Consider the following 7396-nt stretch of genomic DNA (forward strand, 5'->3'; position numbering starts at 1 on the left):
GCAATGAGCATCACTTAGCACTGGCAAGTTTTCCCTGTGCTAGTGGGGTACAGGGTGGGGGTGAGGGTGCGGGGGGTGGGGGGAAGAGGAGGCGGGCAGGGGATGCTCAGAGGTCAAGGATGCACGCCTGGAGATCACGGGCACCGAAGTGAGTGCAACCTGCTTCAGGTCCCGACTTGGTGAGCTTGGTAAAGGAACAGCTAGCTTTGCCGGGACCCACCACGCGCCCCCGGGGGCGGGGGGGGGGGGGCACATCCCCGCTTCTCTCCCAGCCTCAGTGTCCCCATCTGTCAACGACCTCCTGCTTCCCGACGGCTTGCAAAGGCGTGGGGGGTTCTTCTCACCCACGGGGAGACTTCTAAACATGGGGTGAAAGGGACGGCAGGCGGCACCCGGTCTCGCTGGGGATCCCCGAGCCAGGCCTCTTGAGCCAGGAGCGGAATCGGGCTCGGGGAGCCGCGTGCGTCGGCGCGTGTGCTTGCGGGGCAGGGGGCTCTCGGTGGATCCCTGTATGGAGCAGGGCAGCACCTGCTCCTCAGCCGCCAAAGGCAGCACCAGCGCCGCGATCATTCACGAGCCAACGCGCTCCATTCACGTCTATAATTAGCCGCGGGCTGCGGCGGCGCGGGGCTGCGGGCTGGGCCGTGGGGCGGGGCCTGCGCTGGCCCCGCCCACCCGCTGGCCCCGCCCACCCGCTGGCCCCGCCCCGCCCCGCCCCGCCCCGGGGTGCGCTCGCCGCAGGATCCCTTGGGTCCTCGCCTGGGCGCCCGGGCCTCGGTCCCCTCCCCCGGGGATCACTCTGGCGCCGTCCCAGGCACCTTGGCCGTGCATCTCCAGGAGGGCAGCTATATTTAGCGTGGCATCCCCTCACCCCTCCCTCGCCCCTCGGGCCGCCCGGCCCGCCCGCTCCCCTGCCCCTCCCCGCCACCTCTCCCTCTTTGTCGCATTACATAGTAATCTGAGATGCATTGGAAGAGCTCCAGGGAACAGAATGTACTTGGCAGAGACGCGGGGCTTGATGTCTGCAAAATGTCGGAAACGCAGCCAAGAGCTGCTAACTGGGTCATTAACCTCCAAAAGCTAAGCGAGGACTGTAGGCCCGCTCTGCCTCCCTTCATCTCGCCAATAAAAGTGCCTCAGTGTGAGGGGAAGAAAAAGCCCGAGGTTGGCCGCTTTGATTTCTAGGCACCAAAGGCAGGCCCGGCCCCTCCTCCTGGCCCGGGCCCTCGGGCCGCCCCTGCTGCTTCGTCCCTGTGGACATGTGGCCTGTGGAGGGCCCAGCGACCCCGCGGGGCCAGGCTCGCGCCCCAGGAAAGACGTAACCCGGCAGCCCTTCCCTACCGCAGGGCCTCCTCGGCCCCACTGTCTTGGATCCGAGAGGAAAAAGGAGAGTGAGAACGTTGGGGGCCCACCTCGGACCCCACAACTAGACTGAAGGGTTTTGCCAGCATCTGCTCTGATTCTCTCCTGACTTCTTCCCCCCACCCCACCCCCCTTCCTGCTTTGCCTGCTCTGCCTCCTTCCCCTCCTCTTCGGCTCCCTTGCCTCCCTTCTGCCATCAGGCTGTGGGGTTGGTGTGTGCTCACATGGCCTGGCTCCAGGAGACAAGCTCCTTCACTGGCTGTGTGACCTTGGATGAGTCACCCCTTTGTCTGCTCCTTAATTCCCTGATATGTCACTTGTCCACAGCAATAAAGCCAGGATGAAAAAGCAAATAGGATTATTATCTACCTTCCTGACCTAGCTCACAAAAATGTGGGTCCCACATTGGAAAGTCTCTTGCCAACTGCAAAGTTGTGCTCAGTGTCAGAGACACTCTCCCCGACTACCTCGATTTACATCCTTCCCCGCCCCAAGGTCCAAACTTCCTCTGGACTTATGTGCACTCCTGGAAATGAGGGATGTTGAGTGGTCTCATCAGGAACTCCAAAGGTTTGACTACATACCAGGGGATAGCCCCTAAAATCCACCCCCCTCAAGCTGTCTAGCCCTCAGGATTGCCAAACAGACACTTCCCCCTAATGTCCAAAACCCACTTCTCCAGCAGCTGGATGGAGAGAGAAAGTGCTTGGTACTGAAACCAGAAGAGGTCCTGCAGTTCCTCAAATGATGAGACTGCCTTGCTTGTCGGAGGCAGGACAGTTGGCCTGCTGAGACCAGCAGCAGCTTATGTGATGTGTCTGGACACCTGCGTAGTCTCAAGGGATGTCCGAGGCCACGGACGCGGATCTGTAGAACCCCACGTATGCTCCCTGGTGGTATCCACAAAACTAGAACCAAGTCCAGCCGGGCCTCAGTGCCCTTCGTGCCTCATCCCTCCGCGATGATCACTACACCTCCCTCTGCAGCCACATCAGATCTGCTCTGCTCCTCACCACGCCTCATAGAGGCCTATGCTCCCCTGCCACAGAGCCATGGCTGAGGCTACTTTTTAAGTTACCTTGAAGGCTCTTTGGCCTCTCGTTGCCACACATTCAAATCTTTTGCATCCCAATTCTCAAGTGCCAATTTTTGTCTCGAGAGGTGTTCTCTTTCTCCTTCAACTCTTCTTGGGGCTTTTCCATAATGTCTTAATATAAGCAGCTAGCTTTGGGTCATGTCATCTGGGTGCTTATTATATCCTTCTTGTGGAGGGGAAATTTCCCTGTGTGTAGGGCCCTTTTCTTGTTGACCTCCACTCTGAAGGTTAAGGAGAACATACATCCTGCTTTTCCTTTCCAGTTTATGCCTATTTTTTCTGGTATTATGATTAATAGCTCCCTTTTCACCCTTAAGTGCTCTGGTTTGGATGATCCAGTATTTGTTCACCTTCCTGAGGGTCTCTATCCCAGTACCTGGCACATTAGTAGGACTCAGTAAATGTGGTGAGCTGTCATGAAGAGCATGTCAGAGTTGTTTCTTACCCACATTCTGGGGGCTCTTGGCCCCATCTCTTTCTCCAGCCTGGAGGCATACTCCCAGGTGTCCTTTCTCTTCCTTGGGGAAGAACTACAGAAGGACCCAGTACCATTAGTACCATTGTCTTTTTGACATGCCTTCCATTTCCAAAAGCTCTGACTTCACACAGAATTGCTTACTCAACTCTTCCCATTTCTCTGAGTCCTTAAACAGGAGGACCACCACTGGATGCTGGAAGTAGGTCTCAAACTCCAGAGATGGTCACCTGGTCTGTGGGATGAAGCCCTCACTTCCAACTGGAACTGGATTTTTGGTCTTGCCCAATTTCTTTGACGGTTCAACTCTTCAGAGTTACTTTCAGATAATTATGCAGTTGTCTTAGGAGGAGGTCACCACCTGAAAAGCTCAGAGCTGCTTTGTTATAAAATAAATAGTGAACATTCATCACAATAGTTTTCTCAAAAATAAACCCGTTGGTGTGTTTGTTGACGTATTTTTGAAAATATCAAGCATTTGGAAATAAGAGCAGGCAAGATGCCTGGTCTTGCGAATGGAGCACCAGCGTCAGGAAGCCTGGGTCTTCTTTCTACTTCTCCTCTGACTCACTGCTTTCTGGAGGATGAATCATATGCCCTTTCTTGGCCTTGGGTCTCACTTCCTTCGTCTCCCCTATAAAATGGGCGTATTTGCCTGCCATTCTTACCATATAGGAGGGGGCTGAGGCTTGAAGAGGCCTTGGTAATTATGCAAAAATATTATTAAAAATAAAAATGTGCTGTCAGTGTGCTTTTTGACTCTCTGGAGAGGCACACCTGAAGGGTATGTGAGGCCATCTTATGATTCTGCTTTAGTTTCTGAAACACCTCCATTCACTGAGAACAACCTCTCAAAAACTAGAAAGAATCAGTCTTAGGAGTTGGAACAAGTCTGGTCTGAGTGGGAGCAAGAGTTGTGTGAGGAGCACACCAGCTAGCCATCAAGAAAGGGAACAGGGAGCCAGGATGAAAAAGCAAATAGGATTATTATCTTCAAGGCTCTGATGCCAGGCTGGGACTCTTGCATTCTCTCCCCAGGGCCAGTTTGTCCCTAAGCAAGTGGGCAGTCCCTTCCTTCTGAGCTTCAGTTTCCATCTTTGCAAAATAAGTGGGTAAAATGCCCTGGATAGCTCTGACATGCTATGACCCTACAGTAGAGACCACGAAGAATCAGCTTGCCTGTGTGTGTGTGTGTGTGTGTGTGTGTGTGTATGTGTGGAAGAAGTGGGAACGAAGCCACCACTCAGTAGACACAAAGCCAGGTCTGGCAGCCTTGTTCTTGAGGGAGGAAGCCTGACCAGTCTCGACTTTTTAGACCTGAATGACTCCTTATGCATCCAGAGCCCAGAGACCTTTCTTTGGGTCCCCAACACGGGACATCTGAACTTTAGGGCCTGGTCAGCAGCCTCTGTCTAGACTTGTCTACTATCTACTTCCTAGTCCGGCTGAGACAGCTGATATCAGAGGAGACTGCACTGAGGTTTCTGCTAACCAGCTGTTCTTCAAGATGCTTCAGATCTACCCCCATCCTGTATTAGGTTCCCAGGAAGCCTTATACTATCCAGGACTACATGGTTTGGGGTCTCAGACCCATGCCTGGGAAGTACAACTTGACAGTATAGGTTGATGTTTACCTAGGCCCACTAAGATTGTCATGTAGAAGGTTCTTTATTATGAGGGTGCTATTGGCACATTGTCTGTTAAATTATTTAATAGCTCCTACGTAAAGACCCATATAGTAAATCCCTCAGTGAAGTCAGTCCTATAGTCAAAACAAAAATCATTAAAAATTGGTTTTGGTCATTCTGGGGTTGTAATATTTCCTTTAGGTCTCAGGGATAATTGCATTCATACTCCTGTTTTGTGGGTGGGTTTGAAAGTACTTATGCTTTTTTACTGTAATCTTCCTTAGATATTTTTTCAAGTGGGGCTACATAAATAAATGAATCATTAAAGAAGGGTTTGGATGTAAATTAGTGTTTGAAGTAAAGAAATAAGCCCACTTATGATTACTGGACTGACTGAAGGCCTCCTAATTATAGTTGAAGCAAAATGTCCAAATTTCATAGCGTCACTCAGATGATCCACTTAGTGCTTCTATGTTCGAGTTGCAGTTTTGTGTGAGAAGGTTTGACAGGATTGTGATTATCTGTAAGCAGTGCAAGGAGCCAATGATAACTGGAGGAAGAAAATTTAAATAGTCCTAGTGGAGTTATGGGATTAGCAAGTGTGGAGTTTATATGGTAGGAGATACAATTAGCCTGTAAGGATACCATAATCCAGATTTATTCTACCAATTACTGTATTGCCTTGAGATGTGTGTCTCAGCATTTATTAAATGATAGAGTGCTTCTAGTGCTCATTTTCTATTTGCTGAAAAGTCAGAGTCTGCACGGGTTGGCTGCTCAAATTCCACAACCCACCTTAGAGCCCACACACCAGATGAAGAAACCGATGCCCTCACACCACACCCCCACTGCTGGTGGCTGAAGGGCATAAATAAATAGGAACTTTCAGATTCAAGCCGTTGTCCTGATGAAGGATGTATGTGTTTACTGAATAATGACTGAATAAACAGAATTACCCTTAACCTTCCTTACGTGAATTCCTTAAAGAAAAGTTAAATAATAATTCTAAGATGCTGGCAGCCCATAGACTCAGGATACAGAATGAGAAGTGAATCTGGCAGATTGTGTGGTTCAACTCCCTCGCTTGATAGATGAGGAAACTAAGGCAAAGAGACTTGCCCAAGGGACTTGGCCCAAGACACAGAGACAAGAAGTCTCAGAGCCGGGGCAGGAGCCCAGATATTCACTGTTCCTTGGTGCTCATTCTTTTTCGGTAAGAGCTGGAGCTCAGTGCCTGGGTTGCAATGGATAAATTTTTTGCTAGGCAGCTCAGTTGCCAAGGTTTGATTACATCATTCTTGGGTTCAAAATCTTTGTGGATTTCTGCTCCCCATTCCTAGTTCAAAGTTCATTTTGAGTCTCACCACCTTTTAAAAATTTGTGAATTCCCTTGTAGGGAGAGGTAGACAGGCGATCTTGCTTATGCTGATTTGACACTCTCTGACACACACCTAACCTGGTTCACCTTTTCCTGATTTCTCAGTTCTTAGCAACTTTTCTATGCAATTGCCTGGGAATCACATTTCTTACTCATTTCTTATCTCTTGAGGATCAGTTAGTCACTTTTTTTCTTATAGTGGAAAGAGAGAGCTGGAAAACAGGGTGTTCAGTAGATTTAACTGGGCTGTGAGCAGAATTCTATAAAGCAAGGCCAGAAGGGCCAATGATCTGTCCTACAGGTCAGCACAGTAGGCTCAGATAACACCAAGCCAGCCCTCTGGTGAAGGAGGTCGAGATTGTCCTCCCAGAATTTCCCACCACCATCAACCAATTGTACTCCAAGAGCGCCCTCTGCTGGATTGGAGCAAGACCCAACAGTCTCAACCATCTTGGAAGGATGGCCAACAGGAGCTCTATAAAGGTGAAAAGGAAGATTGGGGTTTCCATGAGAGAGGAGTTCCCACTCAAGGGAGCTCTGAGCTGCCTCTATTTAAACACAAACTCAAAACAAGATGGGTCCATTCCATGAGGTTCTCTTGCCTCTCCATTTCTCATTTCCTCTATTTAAATCTCTGTCTTTTGCTTCATCTTAGTATTTATGGAAAGAATTCACGGTGGCAATTAATCCCAAAAGATCATCTTTGAAGAGATGAAAAAAGGGGATTTACAGAAGGGAAAGTGGGCATAAGATATGAATTCAACCTTCCTCTTGAGGCCTAATGGCTGGGTTACAAAGAGCAATTTCTTAGAATAATGATTTCTAATCTCAGCTTGTATTGTTCGTTAAGTTGAAAACTTTCATCGGCCACTCATTGCCTGCTAAACTAAGTCATCATTCTTTACATCAACATTCAAAGTATATTTGTAAATTCAGAATGCATTATTTTGTTTGCATTCATATATCAAGGCTAATAGCATGCTTATTTTAAACTAGAAACTTACCTTGATCTAGTTTTTAGAAAATGAAAATGTATTGAAATTTTTAAAAGTATATTTGAATATCAAAGTCATACATTTCACATTAAAATCAGGCTCAGCAAATACTTAATCTGCCCATAATTTTGAACAAGGTAGAAGACCCTGCTTAAATAATTAGTTTTTTAAACAGAAGCAATAATTGATAGATTGAATGCTATGTTTAGCATTGAAGTTAGTCCTAACATATTTTTTTAGGAGAAAACCGAGGTGAAACTTCTTTGACATAAAGAAGTGCTGGGGGCATAACCTTTCAAGCGCCCTGTAGACAATGGGAGATGCAGCAGTTAGGAATGCGCTTACTGAATAAACAGAGACAGTAATGTGGTAACTACTGAAATTGTGCCAAAAAAAAAAAAAATGATTAAAGCTGGATGAAACCTTACAGAGGACTCTACCCTTTACAACCCAGATGGTAAA

Source organism: Canis aureus, chromosome 31 (genome assembly GCF_053574225.1).
Source record: "Canis aureus isolate CA01 chromosome 31, VMU_Caureus_v.1.0, whole genome shotgun sequence".
Classification (NCBI taxonomy): Eukaryota; Metazoa; Chordata; class Mammalia; order Carnivora; family Canidae; genus Canis; species Canis aureus.